Genomic DNA, 20221 nt, shown 5'->3' on the forward strand with positions numbered 1-20221 from the left:
TCCTCGCCGCACCCCCCTGCCGCCCCAACCCTGGGCTCTCCCCCCCACAACCCACACTCCCCTGCTGCCCCAGCCCTGGGCTCTCACCCCCCCACCTACACCCCCCTGCCACCCCAGCCCTGGGCTCCCCCTACCCCCCCACCATTGCCCCCCCCACACCTCCTGCCACCCCAGCCCTGGGCTCTCCCTCCCCCCCGCCCTGCACCCTCCTTCTGCCACAGCCCTGGGTCACTGGTAACTTGCTCCCAGGGCGGGTCATTCAGCAGGAATTTTGGGTGTGCACAGAACACAGACAGGATTGGTTCCCATATGGTTACAGAACTGCAGTAAAGTGGAACAATTTTCAGCTTGTGTAATTGGAGGATACCTGGATGCATATTATAAGACTGTCCTACATAAATGAGGAAAAGTTCAGGTGCCTTTATTATTCTTTTGTTCCACTCTTTCTTTCTATGGGGAATTTGCCAATGCAATATCACGGTCTTCCTTTTAAACAAACAAACAAACAAACAAAAGGCAATGGCTGTTGAAAATAGTAATTCCAGTCCTAATAACCACTGGGAGGCATTTTTTCTACAGCAAGTTACAGTGGATCAGTATATTTGATTTGGGAGAAATGAAGTAACAGCCGCCCAAACTGAGCTTGAGCACTCCTGAATTTTGATGTGTTCAAATCTGGAAGGCAGGTGCTGCGGGGAGGCTGTGGCTCCGCAGGGGAGCACGGCAGCATGTATGCAGCAGCGTGTCTGGCGCCGCGTGAAGCCAGACACGCTGGTCTGATTGGCATGGTAAGGGGGCTGGGGGGTTGGAGAAGGGGTAGGGGATTCCAGGGGGGCAGTCAAGGGACAGGGAGAAGGGGGGGTTAGATGGGTCAGGGGTGCGGGGGAGGGGGCAGTCAGGAGACAGGCAGCGGTTGGATAGGCATGGGAGTCCCAGGGGTTTGTCAGGGGACAGGTAGGGGGTGGTATCCTAGGGGGGAAGTTGGGGAGGTCTCAGGAAGGGGCAATTGGGGACAAGGAGAAGGGAGGCTTAGATGGGGGTGGGGTCCCGGGAGGGGGCAATCAGGGGACAAGGACCAGTGGGGCTTAGATAGGGGGTGGGGTCCTGGGGGACAGTTGGGGCAGGGGTCCTGGGAGGGGGTGATCAGGGGACAGGGAGCAGGGGGGTTGGATGGGTTGGGGTTTCTGTGGGGGGCAGTCGGAGGGAGTGGATGGGGGCAGGGTGGGGCTACCCTCCCTCCCCGTGGAGTGTCCTATTTTTTGAATGTTAAAATATGATATCCCTACCCTGCCCAGTGCAGCTCTCCATTCAAAGCAGGCTGCAGCATGAGGTCTCAGCTTCTTCACTCCCTCCCCCTCTTTCCTGTTGGTAGTGGCCAAGGGAATGCTGGGAAATGTAGTTCTTTCCCTGCTCCAGGGCTGGCTCTATAGGCAGGGAGCTATCCAAGGAACTACAACTCCCAGGGCCCCCTGTTGGTTCTCAGGTCCCATGCTGGAGCCCTGCCGCCCCTGCAAATGGGCTGCCCCAAGCATGTGCTTGCTTTGCTGGTGCCTAGAGCCGCCCATGGTGAGGTCATTACATGAGGGGTCACAAGCTGTCAACCTCCACCCCAAACCTTGCTTGCCTCCAGCATTTATAATGATGCTAAATATTTTAAAAAGTGTGTTTAATTTATATGGGAGGTTGCACTCAGAGGCTTGCGATGTGAAAGGGGTTGCCAGTAAAAAAGTTTAAGACCCACTGGTTTACAGCAAGCTGGGATGTGAATCCACATTAACTATCCATGTGGACCCTGCTGATGCACACNCCTATGACAAGCATAGCTCATGGTGTGTGTGTGATGAGTAATAATAAAGGAGGTCATATTATTAACTCAGGCCAGGGGATATAAGGAAGAGAGAGACTCCTGTAGGAGCTTGAGTGGGAGGCTGTGCTTGCCTGAGAAAACAAGTGCAGGCAGTAGACTCAGACTTTACAGCCAGAAGGGCCCATCATGATCATTTAGTCTGACCTCCTGCACATTGCAGGTCACAGAAGCTCAGTCATCCACTCCTGTAAAAGGCCCATAACCTCTAGCTGAGTTACTGAAGCCCTCAAATCTTAAAGTCTTCAAGTTATAGAGAATTCACTATTTACTCTAGTTCAAACCAGCAAGTGACTGATGCCCCACGTTGCAGAAGGAGGGGAAAAAACCTCTCTGCCAGTCTACCTGGGGGGGGGGTTCTTTTCTGACCCAAAATATGGCATTCAGTTACACCCTTAGCATGTGAGCAAGATCCACCACCCACACATTTAGGAAAGAATTCTCTATAATAACTCAGAGTCCACCCCAACTAGTGTCCCATCTCCAGCATTGGAGCTATTTGATAATAGCAGTTGTGGGTAGACCGCATGCCATTGTAGGCAATCTCCTCATACCATCTCCTCCACTTGTCAAGCTCAGTCCTGAAACAAATTAGGTTTTTTTGACCCCACTTCTCCCTGTGGAAAGCTGTTCCAGAACTTTATTCCTCTGATGGTTAAAAACCTTCATCTAATTTCAAACCTAAACTTGTGGGTGACCAGTTTGTATTCATTTGTTCTTGTGCCAGCATTGAGCCTTAATTTAAATTAACTCCTCTCCCTTCCTGGTGTTTATCGCTCTGATGTATTTATAGAGAGCAATCATATCTCCTTTCAGCCTTCATTTTGTTAGGCTAAACAAGCCAAGCTCTTGAATTCCCTCTTGTAAGGCAAGTTCTCTATTCCTCTAATCACCTTACTAGCTCTTCTCTGCACCTGTTCCAGTTCGAATTCAATCTTAAACATGGGAGACCAGAAGTATTCCAGACATGGTTTCACCAGAGCCTTTCTTAAAGATAAGAACACTTCCCTATCTCTACTGGAAACCCCTTGCCTGATGCATCCTAGGATTGCATTAGCCTTTTTCACTACTGCATCACAGTGGCGGCTCATAATCATCTTGTGATCAACCAATAGAGCCAGGTCTTTCTCTTACTCTGTTGCTTCCCACTGATCTATCTCCATCTTATAGCAAAAATTCTTATTAGTCCCCAAGCTCATGACTTTGCACTATTAAATTTCATTCCATTTCTATTACTCCAGTTTTCAAGATCATCCAAATCTTCTTGTATGATACTCCAGACGTCCTCATTATTGGCAATACCTCCCAACTTTGCATGACCCACACATTTTATGAGCACACATCCACTTCTTATGCCAAGGTCAGTAATGAAAATGTTGAATAACATTGTTCCCAAGACTGATCCTTGAGGAACTCCACTAGTAACCTCCCTCCAGCCTGACTGTTCACCTTTCAGCATGACCCATTGTAGTCTCCCTTTAACCAGTTCCTTACCACCTTTCCATTCACACATTAATCCCCATCTTCTTCAATTTAACTAATAATTTCTCATGTGGAACTGTATCAAATTCTTTACTGAAATATAGGAATATTAGATCTACTGCATTTATCTAGAAAATCAGTTATCTTCTCGAAGGAGCTCATGTTGGTCTGGCACAATCTACTTTTTGCAAAACCATCTTGTATTTTATCCCAATTACCCACTTACCTGTATGTCCTTAACCACTCTCCTTTTCAAAATATGTTCTAATATTTTTCATACAATTGAGGTCAAACTAATGGGCCAGATCACATTTTTGTCCTTTCTTAAATATAGGATCTATATTGGCAATTCTCCATTCATACTGAATCTGTAAACTTGGGAGTTGTACCCTAACAATCCTTGCTATTGGGCTTGCAATTTCATGTGCCAGTTCTTTTAATATTCTTAAATGGAGATATCAGGCCCCCTGATTTGGTCCCATTAAACTGCTTTGAGTTTGGCTTCCACCGTGGATGTGATCATTTCTACTTCTGTATCCTCATTCCCATTAGCAACCCTGCCACTGTCCCCAAGTTCATTACCTATATTAAAAACTGAGGTGAAATATTCATACAGGTGTTGGGCCTATCTAGATTATTGTTAATCTCCACCCCATCATCTGTGTTTAGCATTCCCAGTTCTTTCCTTGTTTTCTTTTTATTTATATGACTAAAGAGCCTTTTACTGTTGGTTTTAATTTCCTGGAGTGAAGACTGTGTTTGAGATCTAGTCTGAAAGATTCTGTGCACATTTTAATAAATTCCCCTTTGGGGGTCCAATACTTTGAATACTTGGGCTGTGTGGCCTTCAGAAGAGCATTGAGTTGAAGAGGAAACTGAGGCAGGTACAGCAGAGCCACTTTGGCCACAAGGGGGCACTTGGGAGGTGGCTGACATACAAACATATATAAAGTAATGGATCTAAATCTTGATTACTAATTCCATTGATTTTTGTACTGGAGTAAATAATGGTAACACTTGTCTCTCCAATCCCCATCCTCTTCAAAAACAAATATCATTTGCAATGGCTGTTTTGAATGCTCTTACACAGAAGTTCTCCAGCTGTGGTCCTTGCAGCATTTGCTGGTAGTCTGAGACCTGGTTCATCATGTGATATTGGCTTGATTCAACTTGCCACATTGCATTAATAGACAACTAAGGAGACACCAAATGCTTTCCTAATTTTCACTTCCCATCTGAACAATTGTTATAGTTGCCACATGGAAGTTATGTGATTGTAGTGCAGTAGCAGCAGTGATCTATACATTTGCAAAGGAAAGATGAGGTGGTCCATGGGACCATCTCCCTATTAAGATGTGGTCCACGCTATGAAAAACCTAGTGAATCTCTGTTCTAATCTATACTCTGAATTGTTTTTAAGTTTATATAGGAAACCTTTCATGTGGAGGGGAGAAATAGGCATAGATGTTAAAGCAAAGACTTAGAAAGAAGATGAATCATGGGATTTAATTCTGGCTAGACTATTGATTCTCTCTATAACCTTGGGCAAGTTGCTCTTCTTGCATCCTAGCTGGAAATCTTAGTATCTCTCTGTAAACCGGATATTCAATTTGAGAAGAACTTTCCTATGTAAATGAATTTAGCAACTCCTCTCCCCTACCCCCGTAAGTGTCAAATATACAAGGTAAATCTTTTTACAGTTCTGTATAGTTAATTTCAAGTTCTATGTTTCAGAAGTTAAATTTTAAACTTGCCATAACTATTTGCAAGTAAAGTAAGGGTTTGAGCCGTAATTTCCTCTTAATGTCTTACCTCTGGTCAGTTCACTGATTCCTCTGCAAAAACCCACAGGCACAGTTTTCCCCTGGTTGGCCCACGGTGGGGTTGGCCCCTTTCCGCCCCAGAATGGGCACAGCATTCATCCCTCAACTCCTCCAGAATTTATGTTTAGCTAAACAGATATCCCTCCTCCCCCATGGGCACAGGACCATCTGCATGGAGGTCAAGTGCCTGTACCCCAGCTTAGAAAACCTCTGGCTCCCCCTTCCTGGTGACCTGAGTTCAAGTGGTTCCCCATAGTAGGGAGGTAGGTCCATATAAAAGTTAATGCAGCCTTGGGATGGATTAGTTTTTCCCATGAGATTTCCTGTGGGGAATGGGATGATGAATTCCCCCCAGACTCACCACAGGCCACTGCTTGCACAACATGCAGATCCCTAGGCCTGCTGAGGGCTTTTGGGGGATGAGAAGGGTGAAGTGGTGGGTGATGTTATGGAGTTGGCTTACTTCCCTTTCCACACAGAGAGTGAGATCTGTGAGAGGGTCCCCTCTGTGCACTGATCTAAGGAGAATGATCTGGACCTTAGTTTACTGAGTACTGGAGTACAGGATTGGCCTGACACTTAACAATTTAACTGGACTTCCTTCACAGATCACTCCAGTAGGGCAAATAAGTCTCTGTGCAAAAAAGCTTCATTTCATTGGAGTTATGTTCAGTTTTCCCAAGGCTAAATTTGTCCCATTCCTCTACCAGGATAAAAGTAAGAGGCATTCATTATTATTTGACTACTGTTTTTTTCAATAAGTCTTCTGTGCTTTAAACCTGAATTTTTAAAGAATATACCAATTTTCAGCTGATGGAAAAGTTGCTCTGATTCCAATTCTCCCTGGACTAGGTTATCCACATTTAGCTAAAGGAATTCAAACAATTATATTTACAGTGGGAATTCCTAAAGTCCTGGGTGCCAGTCAAGCAAAACACTTAAGCATGTGTTCAACTTTAAGCGTGTGAGTAGTCCCATAGACCAGGGGTTCTCAACCTTTTTCTTTCTGAGGCCTCCCTCCCAACATGCTATAACAGTTCCATGGCCCACCTGTGCCACAACTGTTTTTCAGTAGATTAAAAGCCAGGATTGGTGTTAGGGGATAACAAGCAAAGCAACTGCCTAGGACCCCACTCCACAGGGGGCCCCTCAAAGCTAAGTTGCTTTGGCTTCAGCCCCTGGTGATGGGGCTCGGGATTCAGCTTTCTGCCCTGGGCCCCAGTGAGTCTAATGCTAGTCCTGCTCTCTGGTTTATTTTAGTGAATCCCCTGAAACCTGCTTGCAGACCCTCAGCCTGGGACCCCTGGTTGAGAACCGTTGCCATAGAGTAAACTGCTCAAAGTTAAGTGCTTTCTTGGGTCTGGGGCCAAAGTGATCCTGTGTGGGTAACTTTACCTTTTTTCAGCCTTTTATCTTTAACAGTCTGAACTCTATTAATAAAGACATACTCTTTTATTTCATTTAAGAAAGACTTTTGCAGAGGTTCCTTGTGTTCCTTGCAGATTTAGGGGAAAAAAGTTTCAAGCTGGGAACAGATTGTGGGAAGTGCTCAGATTCCACCTATATGTTTGTTTTGCTCACAGTCCCAGAGTAGCCAGAGGTTTTTGTTAAAATGACTAACAATTACTTCATTGTTAAACTTTAAAATGGCACATGCGTCTCCGTCTCCCGCTCCTCCTGCCTGGTGTACAGCGTCACTTCTGGGGCTGCTGAGGCGGGAAGCGCTGGGCATGAGGCAGAGCCGGTAAGTGCAAGTGAGGGGAGAGGCACCCAGCCTGGGCTCAAGCCGCAGCTCGTGGGGCTGGGGTCGGGGGGGGGAGGGGGTCCTTAGCTCAGAGGGGCTGGGCTCAGAGCTGGGGGTCAGGGCTGAGGGTGGATGCCTAGCTCAGAGAGGCTTACCGTGCTGCTTACCCCCGCTCCCCCCTCTTCTGGAGCCTCAGCACGCCGCGTCCAGGAGCGGCCCTGGACAGCGCTGCAGTGGCCTGGCTCCAGCAGAGCATGAGCTCCCACCACTCGGCTGCAGCTCGCAGCCCCGCCCCCTTACCACACGGTTCTGAGCGGGAGGAGCTCAGGCCTCGCGGGATCGACGCCGCTGCAACGCTCTCCAGGGCTGCTCCTGGACACGGCGTGCTGAGGAGCCGTGGGATGGGGGAAGGTGAAGGCAGAGGCAGGGTGGAGCCTCCAACATTCTCGTGGGGGCCCCTGCGGGGCCTGGGGCAAATTGCCCCACTTGCCCCCCCCCGGGCGGCCCTGTGTGTGTGTGTGTGTGTGTGTGTGTGTGTTGCACCTGCCCTGCCACAACTGCTGCCCCCCCTTCCCTGGTCCAGAGACCTTACCCCTCCCTGGCCCCTATCACCCTGCTCCCCACCCCCCCGGGCTCCCTGCGGCCCCTGTGTTTGTATGTTGGACAGTCACATCCAATCCCTTCACACTGCCCCCCTTTTCTCTCCCTGGCTTAGAAAATCCCTTCAAACTGTCCCCTTTTCCCCCTCCCCTTATTTCATGGGGGGATGACGAACCAAGAGGGTGAGTGGGCAGGTAGTGGCATTGAGGCTTTATACTGGGGGGTGGGGGTGAGGAGGCGAGCGACGAGTTGGTGGCTAGTGGGAGGCATCCATTTTCAGTATTTCAATTTTTGGTACTGCTGTGTGCAGTAATATAGTGACCCCTGGGGGATTGAAGAGGGGTGTAATGGTGGGGCTGAGCAGGGAAGGGGTGGGTCTTATTTTACTGCTGTGATCTGGTTACCCTATGTACGCCCTTTCTTTCCCCCTGTACAGGTTTCCACACACTGTCAGTGCCTTGCTAGTGTGCCACGCACCGTGAGATATCTCTTCTCTTTGTGTGTGACTGTGAGTGTTTCCCTTGTGTGTGTGAACTTACTCAACAAAATCTTGAGCTTCATAATGGCTACCATGAGTGAAAAGAAAAAGAGAAAAATAGAATCAGAGCACAGTTTTCAACACTGAATGGACGAATAAATACTTATGTACTATTTCCAAAGACAAAATACTGTGCCTCATGTGTCGCGAAATGTTAGCCGTTCTGAAAGAATACAACCTTCAGCGGCACTTTGAAACTAAACATTCCAATCTCGCCAAATTGAACCCAAATGAAAAAATAATTAAAGCAGCCAGTTTAGAGGAAACCTTAGTGGAGAACAGCAAATTTTCAAGAAAGTGAGCACTGAGAATGCTATGGTTACTAAAGTAAGCTTTCAAATTTCTAAGGAAATTGCTGCTGCTGGGAAATGCTTCACAGAAGGTGATTTTTTTTTTTTTTTTTAAAGTGTATGTTGATTGCTGTATCTGAGTTATGTCCAGAAAACAGGGGAATATTTGAGAATGTCAGTCTATCACACATGACTGTACAGAGAAGAATAGCTGACATTTCTACCAATCTATGTGATCAGTTAAGCAGAGAGTCAGTGAATTCTGCTTTTACTCCCTAGCTATGGATGAAAGCACTGATTTAAGACACCGCCCAACTTCTTATTTTTATTAGAGGTATTGATAAAAACTTTGAAATTACTAAAGAACTTGTTGGCATGTGCTCCATGATGGGTCGCACAACCGGAAAAGAAATCTCTAGTGAAGTGATAAAGTGCATGAATGATAAATTGGGATTAGATTTCACAAACTTGGTGGCTATTTGTACTGATGGTGCTCCAGCTATGTGCGGAAAAAATGTTGGAGCAGTTAGTCTTCTTGAAGAATTTATCGGGAGACAAATAACCAAATATCACTGCATTATACATCAGCAGGTTTTGTGTAGCAAAGTCTTAAAATTTGAGCATGTAATGTCAGTGGTAGTTTCCATTGTAAACTATATCCGTTCTAGAGGACTAAAACATAGGACATTTTGAGCCTTTCTTGAAGGGGAAGATGCAGAGTGCAGCGACTTAATCTACCATACAGAAGTGAGGTGGTTGAGTCGAGGAAGAGTGCTCCAGCGTTTCATTGCTTTGAAAGAGGAGGTAGCAAAATTCCTAGAAAATAGGCCAATAAAATTCCCAGAGCTTGAAAACAAGTCCTGGAATCAAGATCTTTTTCTTTTGTGATATTACAGCACACCTGAATGATCTCAACATTCAACTTCAGGGAAAAAATCAACTTATATTTCAAATGTGTGCAGCAGTGAAAGCTTTCAAAATGAAACTGAAACTTTCAGAAGTCAGCTGTCAAAAGGTGAAATGTGTCACTTGTGCACAGCGTATCCCTCAGCACAAACACACCGAGTTAGGAGAAAAATATGCAAAGCACATTAATCTTTTGATTGAAGAATTTGACAGAAGACTGACTTTGTCTAAAGATGATGATATCTGGTTGAAGCTGATTGAAGATCCCTTTTCTGTGGAGCCAGAGGAAGTGCCACTAGATTTGCAGTTGGAGGTTATTGAACTACAATGTTCGGCAGTTTACCGAAAGAAGCACAGAGAAAGCAGCCTGTGGGACTTCTACAAAAGTATAGACTATAAAAAATACAAGAATCTTATCGAAGTTGCACTGAAAACATTCAGCATTTTTGGAAGCACTTACATATGTGAACATTTTCCATCATGAACATGAATAAAAACAAGCAACGTTCTTCTCTGACGACCATTTGGAAGACATTATGAAAATATCTACTTCAAATATGACCCCCGAATACGACAAGCTTGTTGCCGAAAAGAGATGTAATATCTCTCATTAAATTTGCAAGGTAATTATGAAAAGTACAAATGTTTTCTTTCAATGGAACAGGTGTCTTTCATTTTTTCCATGATTCATACAAAAAATTAAAATTAAAAATTGTTTGCTTTAATTGAAAAATTCTTAATAAAGTATCATTTCTCCCCCCCTCCTCCCCCAAACCCTTCCTTTTCGTCCCACAGCTGTTTCATTGGGGCGGCACTGGGGAAGGAGGGTTTGTTTCCGCGGTGCGGGCAGCGCTGGGGTGGGGGATGTGTTTCGGGGGGTGTAGCAGGGTGGTTACCCTGCTCCTGCCCTGAAGGGCTTAAAACAGCCCTGGGGGAGGGCTGTGGCAGGGGAAAAGCTGAGCTGTTTGGGGAAGCCGCTGCAGCTGGGCCATGCCCCAATCAGGCCCCAGCTGGCCTGTATAAAAAGGCTGTGAGCCAGAGGCCCAGAGGAAGTCTCTCTCTGCTTGTAGAGAGAGAAGGGTCTGGCTGCTAGTGAGCTGAGCAGGGTACTGAGAGTGGAGCAGGGCTGGGGGAAGGCTAGAGGAGCTGGGGAGCTCCAGCCTGGAAAACCCCCAATCTGCGGACATAGCTAAGGGCCTAAGACCAGTACCAGGGCTTCAGGGGGCAGCCCAGCTATAGAGGGAGGCAGCAGGTCCAAACCCAACCTTACCTGTGATGAGTGGCTGATATACTGCAGTCTGCCCCAGGGCGCGGGGGCTAGTTGGTGACTGGCAGTAGCCTTATACTGAGGTGAGGTGGGGATTAGAGGATTGGGGGTTCCCCAGAGAGGGGAGACCTAGAGCCAGAGTGTGGGGGTATTGCCAGGGGGCAGCACCCCAGATTAAAGGACACCTGGGTCCAGGAGGGACACAGAGCCAGTAGCAGTGGGACACTGGCCTGCAGAGGGCACTCCAATGGCTGGATGAGCTAATTCCCGAAAAGACCAGCAGGAGGCGCTGCTGGGGTGAGTCCTGCTTGCTTACACGGGGGCTGGGCAGTGCTGGGGGTAGGAGGGGGGTGTTTCAGCACGGCCGGGGGGTTTCGGCCCTCAGCTATTTTCTTTGGAGTAATATGGCCCTCGTCGCCTTACGAGTTGTGCAGGCCTGTGATAAATAATACTAAGCTCTTTCATAGCACTCTTCATCAGTAGATCTCAAAGCACTTTACATAGGTGGTCAGTGTCATTAACCTCTATAGGTTAGTGGCAGAGGAACAGGTTTCCCAAGTACCAGTCCAGCGTTCTATCCCTTATGCTGTACTTTCTGTGCACAGCCCAAGTACATTGGCTTCACATCTCATGACTATCCAGCATATGACTGTATATGTACATTACTAAGGCAAGGCAATAACTTGCAATAGATGAGTTATATCCAGGCACAGGTTCAAATTCTTGTGTTTTCAGTTTCAAAGGCCAAACTGACCATACCATGGAGTTTGTCTGTTACATACAAAGAGGTCTTATTTGTTGTACACAGACAAAGACCTCATAGCATTGTCTGTACAAGTGGGGTTTTGATCTGGTATCCCTTGCCAAAGTTTCTTCTCCCATCCTGCTGTTGAGTGCAATGGTGCCACTGTGTACTGGTTGACTGTTGCTGGACATTCCTGAGTTGGCTGTTTCAGTACTCTGTCAGTGGCTTGTGAAGAACTTCGGGATCATTCAGAATGAAAGGTGCCATCATATATACAGTACTGCTGTGTTTTGCTTCTTCAAAACAATGATTTAAAATTTGGGATTTTTTTGTAGCACATAGTAGCTTGGGAATAGTCAAGTTAATCAGTTGTTGCAGGTGTTATGGTTCAGTTTATCTTTCCACAACAATTTAAGAGTTTCGATAAAAATACAACAAAAGAATTTAAACTCAGTGGACAGATTCGCCTCTCCTGGCATCACTGCAAATGCAAAGAACCTAGCCCAGATATTTGAAGTGATGTTAACCAAAGACCATACAGCATAAGGGGCCTGATTCTCTACTGCCTTATACTCTATGAAGACTTATTTGCCTATGCAAAGAGGGTGTAAAGTGCTACTATCCTGCTTGAGCAGCATTTTAAGCCTACTTTGCGTCCTCCTTGCACAGGTGTAATTGACAGGTGCAGGGCAGTGGACAACCAGGCCCAGAATCTCAAGCTCCAGTGAAGCAGGGCTCCAGCATTACTCTTGTGCAAGTGTTAAATTAACCATCAGATGGCTCTCATTCTGCACTCTCTACTGAAATTTACAAGGGTCAAAACGAGGAGAGAAAAAAAAAAAAAAAAAACATGTTGCAGAGTTCAAATAGGCCGGATTCTCCACTCTGTTATACTGGTTTTACATTGGTGTAATTCCCTTGCTGTCAATGGAGATACACCACCATAATAACTATGCAATCAAGTAAAAAAAGTCAGAATCATGATGTCCATGTTCCTGTAGATCAGACTTCATGTATTCTGTTTTGTTCTTCAATTAATAAAACAGAATGAGATTTTTTCCCTACAATTTAATCTGTTCTATCCCCACTAATTTTAGTATCTATCAAAGATTTTACTATGTTTCTTAGAGCACCTTTGGAGATGCAGCAGGTGGTAGTAATTTCTAGCTCAGCTCACTACTGTCACTTCCCGTTTAAAGAACAGGAGTACTTGTGGCACCTTAGAGACTAACAAATTTATTTCAGCATAAGCTTTTGTGGGCTACAGCTTATGCTCAAATGTGTTAGTCTCTAAGGTGCCACAAGTACTCCTGTTCTTTTTGCAGATACAGACTAACGCGGCTGCTACTCTGAAACTGTCACTGTTTAGTGACTTGTTTGTTTCACATAACCAAAGTGATTGTAAATCACAAGCACAATAGATTTTTCATGGAATAAAAATAATTTTGTTCACACTCAGGAAATGATGAAAGGGAGGTGTTATATGTAAACAAATCCTCTTCAAAAAGACTTTGGAACCCTTTTGGTAGATATATTAATTCAGCAGTAGCAAATCAGAATGGTAGCATTTTACACTCACTTTGAACAAGTGTAGCTGACTATACCAGACTCAAGGAAGTGGAGTGACATTTCCTCATATTTCCCCCCCCACATTTTGCTTTGTGCCTCAGTCCTCTTTAGGGGATGTTTATTTTAATCCCAAAGTAGAATGTATTCTGTGCCAGGGTCCAAAAAAAAAGGAAGAATTTGAAGAATCTGTTTGTAAAATGATAGAATATTAGAGTAAAAATAACTCTCTCAAAACTACAGAAAAGAACAAGTTGCTTCCTGAAGGATGTGAGACCTGGAATGCATTATTCAACATGGCAAAAATAATATTCTGCATGTGACGCAGTAACATATGAGATTACAGGGAAAATAGCAGCACATGAGAAATTGTATGGAATTCAAATACAAGCAAAAAAAGAGTCCTGTTTACTTGGCCATATATGGTCAATGTAGAAATCATTTCAAGATGGTTTTTAGATGAGGCAGAGAGCCAGATTCTGATCTGATTCTAGAACAAATCCATTGAAATTTTAGGTACTCTGGATTTACACTGTTGTAATGAGGTCAGCATCTGGCCTTAATTCTCAGAGTTAAGTTTATACAAACAAGAAAAATCTGAGTTAAGAATGCAAGTGTTTCCTTGAGCCAAATGCAATCCTCAGAGTCATAAAACCCAGTTGTCTTACACTAGATTTAATGAGGAAAAACAGAGCAGCGTGTGGTCCTTTAACTCATTGCACTGTACTGAAGCAAATTTAGGGCTAAACAAGAGACCTCGAAAGAGATGTTCTGTTGCAATCAGGTGGTAAAACTGGGCATCAATTTGAACTCTAGGTGACTTTGATTAGAGAGTTAACAGGGGAGTAGCAACTAGCATCTGAAAATTTTAGAAGTCTGTGTGTGTTTATTATTATGTGTGTGTGTGTGTGTTAATTATTATTAAACTGAAATTATCACTAGCTTGACCAGGATACTTAACCCTCCCCCCTCTTCTTCTCCCACCCCGTTACCCCACCCTATCTGCATTCATTTTATTCTCATCTACAGAATATCACCTCTTTACGCTACAAAAACAACTCCTCAACAAGGATCAGACCAAACCCTAATATTAAGTCCTTAGTAACTATTTACTTTATGAAATGACTTTCTCCACCCTTCACCCCTTCCTTTCAGCAAAAATATGGTTTACATTTGTTGCCTTGAAGAGTTTTTATTTCTGAAGTCTTGGTATTCAGTTCCCTTAATAATAATAATAAATATTATATTCAATTATTATACAACTCCCTCCCCAAAAGCTTATTTGCAAGTGCCTCTGTTCCATTAAATAAATAGGAAGTGTTTACTCCTTTGTGCTTTTTCACAGGATTAATACATTTGGTATGCAAGAATTATCTTAAATTGTCCTGGGGCTTTAGCAGCTCCACTCTTAACTTACAATTGATTTATCTCCCTGTCACTGAATCTTATTTAATCGGCTAAGAATGTTTCAGATAAAGTGATAGAAGAAGGCTTTAACTATTAACATTAGATATGAGTGCTCCTCTGAGTCTTGCTGAAGCTGGTGTTGCTAGGGGCAGGGCCTGGAAAAGTCATGGGATCTGATGGGACAAATGTCGATGGAGCCTGCTGCCCAGGAATGATTGGGCTTGTGCCATCCACAGGGAGATAGGAATGTGGGCTGGAGTTCCCAGTGCTCACTAACTCCTACTTGAGCTTCTGATGCCCATGAGCCCATATGGTGTGGTGATGTATCTCCCAGGCAGGCTGGCTTCAATGCTTACTCGGCCTCAAGAGTTGAGATTGCAACAACTTGCACCATCGTGTGACCTACTGTTGGTGGAATTGTAGCCTGGGTCCCACTCTTTTGAGCCACTGGAATGCAAGGGGTGAATTTGACACACAATGTTTCAATATTTGCACTCCCTTTTACTGCAATAATATAGGAGAGTTGACTTAAAAGTTATTCCGTATTGCAAATTCCTGTAGTGAAGTTTTCTAGATGGCAAATATGGGCCAGCTGGCAAGGGAAGGCTGGAATTTGTGAGGTGGGTACACAAAATAATCTTAGTTTAAAAATCTCAGGACTGTACCATCTCTGCTGGGCCTTCTGGCCTTGCAATGCAAAATTTTGTCTTTCACTTTTCTCTAAGAGGGTCACTCACAGCAGGACTCATAATCACTGTGAAACATCTCTGGGATGACCAAGTTCTGCCCTCAGCTACACCAATGCAACCCATTGAAAATCACTCAGAGTGGCAGTTGTGGAAATGGGGTTCCATAGATATGGTCTGCTATTAACTACATTTATTCAGCTCTGACTATGCCAGAGTCCCTCAACAGTCAACTGCAAGGCTTGATCTGAGGCCTCCCTCTCTGAGTCACTTCGCCTTCCCCCACCTTGTTTCTCTTCTTTGATTATTGACCACTGCCTTTTATTTGACAGAGTGGCTGCTGCTCATTGGTCATATGCAGGGCCAATCAGAGGGGGGCCCAGGATGGCCATTTGGCCTGGGCCTCAAGCTTAAAGAGGGCCTCAAATTTAGACACTTGTTAATTTTTGGCATTTGATAAGTTTCGCAACTTGTTTTTATGCACTTCCCTATTGGACCAAAATGTGACACACTCTCAGCTTAGAGCTGCAAATTGAAGAAAATAAGAGATGTGATTTGGTAAAAGACATAATTTTTGTTAACTGATATAGACTGTCATAGTAAAGAGTTAAAAATGTTCATAAATATTAATAAAAAATATCTGTTCTGATGGCACAAGATTAGACAGTGATGAACGTGTCCTCTCAGATCAGCTGATTATATAAACAAACCACTACTGGTGGTGGATCAAGTGCGTGTTGAAAGTTAGAGAATTGTTACATTTTAGTGTCTTTATAGTTTTATGTCTAGTTGACTAAGGAATTATTTATGTGTGAATTCCTCATTATTATCTTCATATGGTAGCTAAAAGAGGTGACTGGTTGGTTGAGCCCTAGCTTGGCCATCATCATAGGCTTTCCTAGTCTATAGGCCCAGATTCAAGGTGAAAATTTGTGAGGACAATCTTGTACAGTGAGTTTCGTGAGGATACATGTTTGAAATTTTTGTACATTATCCCTCTGTCTGTATCTGTGTCTACTATATATATATCATCCTTTTGTCCTCAGCTCAGCCTGGTATTATACCTTGTGTGCTTGAGTTTTGATTCAGTGATAAGGATAATAACCTGAGTGTTTCATTTTGTGTTCTTAATTAGTATTCCTTTGTTTTAAGTCTTTTCAGCATTTGTGTGCATGTTTACTTATTTACAGAAGAATATTTCAAGTGTGGATAGGCTACATATTGACCAGATAGATCACTATGAAGAGGAGATTTGAAAGTGGTACAAGCAAGAGACAGCGAAAACAACTGAGTGAAGCGGCAGCTAAGAACTCAAAGCCAATAACTTCATTTCTGAAACGACTGGAAAACACACCTTACCCAACAAACAATGCTACAGATAATGAAATCTCCGCAACTGCAATAGGTGATATTTCAATGCCAATACCTGAACATGAGGACAGTAGTCAAGAAGGAGATGTGCCAACAGTAACAGATGCAGCAGAAGTTCCTGTGTACGATCAAGAAACTCAATAGCAACAGGAAGATGTAGATCTTATGCAGCAAGAGCAATTCATGAGTACTACAGGTTTGACTGTGACGGACATTGGAGTTATTGACACGAGCAATGTACTTAAATGCAATTACTTACTTTGAAACTGTTCAGCAAATTTAAAATCTCTTCAGTAGTAGTGCACAAGGATGGGAAATTCTGAAGCAATATCTTCCTGTTTCACTGCATGGGATGTCCAAAACTAGATGGTCTGTACAGATTGAAGGTGTTCAACCAGTTGTGCAGCATTTGAATTCAGTGAGGCTTTAAATGGGCTTGAATCTCTCTCTCAATCTCACTGCACAGGCTCAAACTGAACTTCAGTCTATTCAGAAGCACATGTCCAAATTTGAATCCATTCTGATGTCATCTTTGTGGATGAAGCTACTTACAATGATCCACCAAACTAATCTGGTAACTGAAACACTCAATGCTACACTTGATATTGAGAGGGATAACATAGAAAGTCTTATCAATGACATTCAACACATTCGTGAACAATGGGATGCGATCTTGACTGAGTCCAAATTAGTAGCACAGAATATTGGCATTTCATCTGAGTTCTCCTCCAATTGCAACTTACCTACTGAATCCAATGCTGAGCCGCATTATAGGGTCAATCAGGTCTTGCACGTCAATTTTGAGTCACTGTGACTAATTTGTACCCTTTTCGGGTTTCTTTAGCGGTTCAACAGACTGAGTAATGAAATTACTTTCTGCAGCTGAACAATTTCAGCCACAGTATAACAAAAAAATCTCAAAAGATCTCAGTGACTAGGACATCTTCCTCAAATGAATATATTCCATGAATTTTAAATTGGATTGCAAGCCAAAGGAATTGCTTCAAGAAATACTCGAACTTGGACTCTCTGGGGTGTTTCCTAATATCACAATTGCATTGCATGTTTGTCAGTTTGCCTACAACAGTGGCTTCAGGTGAACACACCTTCAACGTGTTGAAGCAGGTAAAGAACTATCAACATTCATCTATGGGACAAGAGCGTTTGAATGGGCTCGCCATGCTTAATATCAACTGTGACATTGCATGAAAGCTAGATCCCCCTCCCCACCTCAATAATTAGTGCATTTGCACAAAAAAAGGCTAAATAAAAATATTCAAATTGTTTCACACTTTTTGGTGCCTTATTTTGTTTTCATGTGTCATCATTTTTTATTACGGCTAGGGGCCTCAAAAGCTGGAAGTGGCCCAGGCCTCTCTTGTCCTTTGAGGGGGCCTGGTCATCTGATATCAGATATATTTTTAATTTTGTTAACTTTTTTCTTTTTGCTTTGTGTTTGCTTGCGGATTATTTAATTTATTTAGAGCCATGTAGCCTGGTATGAACTTGTTATTGAGAATTAAAAGTTATATCCCCAGGGATCCTCAGGCTGTGGTAGAGAAAAGCAATTGTCTTGCATATTTCAGTGTTACTGTATAACCACTAAGGGGCTCCATGAAGCGCAAGCAATGTTAAACATTTGACAGGTTGTGGCTCAGTGAGGAAAGAGGAGGAATATGGTGGTATTTGCATAGTTATAGCATCTTCCATCCAAGGATAAAAATCCCCTTTGCAAACATTAAGGAATCATGTGAGATAAGTAGGCAGTGTTACCCCCACTTTACAGATGGAGAAGGCGAGGCATAAAGAAATTAAGTTCCACACACAATTTTGTATGTATGTAATTTACTTAAGTAAATTTATTGAATTTAAGTAAATTACATTCTATTCTATATTATTGGCATTCTAATTATCAAAGATATCTTGGTATTTTGCTTGCTACAATTGCACCAAAAGTTTTTCAACATTATATTTGCAAACTTCTTAAAAATGTTTATCCTGCCCAGTTTCACTATGGACTTCCAGAGCTTTGAAAGATTTTTAGCCCATCAGGGCAGGAGTGGGGTTACTGCCCCGCTTCTCACACACACCCCTCAAAATCCCCACCGCTGGGGGAAGGGGCGGCTCTTGGCCTGGGCTCCCCAAAGGAGGCTCACCAGGGGCACCCCTCCAGGACTGCCCACTTCCTCTCCGAGGTCTCCCAGCCTTGGGCCATCTCTTGGGCATGTGCCTCTGCCTTCTGGCAGGCCAGCTCCGCGGCTTCCAGCCACGCCCGTAGGTCAGGGTCCCCTGAGCCCTCTTCCTTCAGGGTCTGGGTTCCCACAGCTATCTGCTCCATCACAGCCTGGGTCCCAGCCTCCAACTAGGCCCACTCCATTTGGGTTTCCCCATTGACGACTGGCTCAGCGATGGTCTGGGTCCCAAATTCCTGCTGGGTCCCCTCAATCTTCATCACCGCCTCCGCCACCTCCACCCTGCCCCTGAGGGGGCAGTGTTGCTGAATGTGGCCCAGCATCCAGCAAGCTCCCTGCCTCTGGGCTGCCCTAGGCCTTTTCCCCTTATTCCTGGGCCTAGCCCTCCCTGGGGTGCCCTGGATCGGGTTCACTGGGCCCGGGCACTCCCTCCAGAGGTGCCCTCTCCGCTCACAGGCCCAGCATGTCCACTACCACCTAGGTTCCTTCACCCGGCAGACAGTCTTCAGGACTCGCCCCTGCCCCTCCTCTGGGTGAGGCACCCTGCCCCCAAGTAGGGACAGTCCCATTTTAAATGTCCCTGTCTCTGCCGCAGGCCTCCTGGCCCTGGGCTGTCCATCCCACCCTTGGCGGCTGCTCTGAAACTCTTCTTGGAGTTTTACCAGGGCACGCTGCTCCCTCACCAGCTGGCCCACCTGCTCACAGAGGGCCAAATGCACCTCCCAGAGTCCCTGTTGGGTCTCCTAGATCCCCTGCAGATCCTCTGCCCCCTTCCACTGGGGCTCTGCCCCCATGGTCCAACCAGGGATGGCACCTGGGGTCTCTGTGTAGAAGACCCCGGTGTATCCAGGATCCATCATCCCCACTTTCTCAAGTCTCTGGGCAATAGTCCTGCCATCCTTGCCCTGCCCCCTGTATCGGGAGCGGACTGCCTATGCCCACATTCTCCACCACTCACCACTGCAGCGCCTCCTGCTAGTCGTCCAGGGAATTAGCATTCAGCCTCCAGAGCACCCTCTGCAGGCCGATGTCTCGCTTGCTGCTGGCCCCGTGTCCCTCCCGGACCCCGGTGCCCCTTCTCTCGGGGTCCTGTCCCCTGCAGTCTCACTGGGTGTCTCCTCCCCAGGGAACTCCCAATCCCCTATCCCCACCTTGCCTCAGTCTTGGGCTACTGCTAGTCACCATCTAGCCCCCGCTCGCTGGGACAGACTGCAGTATAATTGCCACTCATCATTGGCAAGGAGGGTTTGGACCTGCTGCCTCTGCCTACCTTTGGGCTGCCCTTCTGCAACCCCAGTACCTTCTCCGGCCTTTAGCAAGGCCTGCAGCCTGGGGATTTTCCGGGCCAGAGTTCCCCAGCCCAGCTCCAGTCTAGGTACCCTGCTCAGCTCCCAAAAGCCAGGCCCATCCCTCTCAACATCTAGAGAGGGACTGTCTTAGCTCCAGCCTAGCAGCTCCCTGATAGGGCCAGGTGCAGCCTGATTGGGGCGCTGAGGCTGCTTCCCCAATCAGCCTTTCCCCAGCCACAGCCCTCTTCACGGCTGTTTTTAGCCCATCAGGGCAGGAGTGGGGTTATTGCCCCGCTACATTCCCCAACTCCTTTGTAAGATAGGTACTATGTTTGCCTTTTTCCAGTCCTCTGGGACCTCACCCATCCTCCGTGAAGTCTCAAAGATGATTGCTAACAGTTCTGAGATTGCTTCAGCTAGTTTAAGTATTCTAATATGGACTTAATATGAC

This window comes from Trachemys scripta, chromosome 1 (assembly GCF_013100865.1).
Source record: "Trachemys scripta elegans isolate TJP31775 chromosome 1, CAS_Tse_1.0, whole genome shotgun sequence".
NCBI classification, from domain to species: domain Eukaryota; kingdom Metazoa; phylum Chordata; order Testudines; family Emydidae; genus Trachemys; species Trachemys scripta.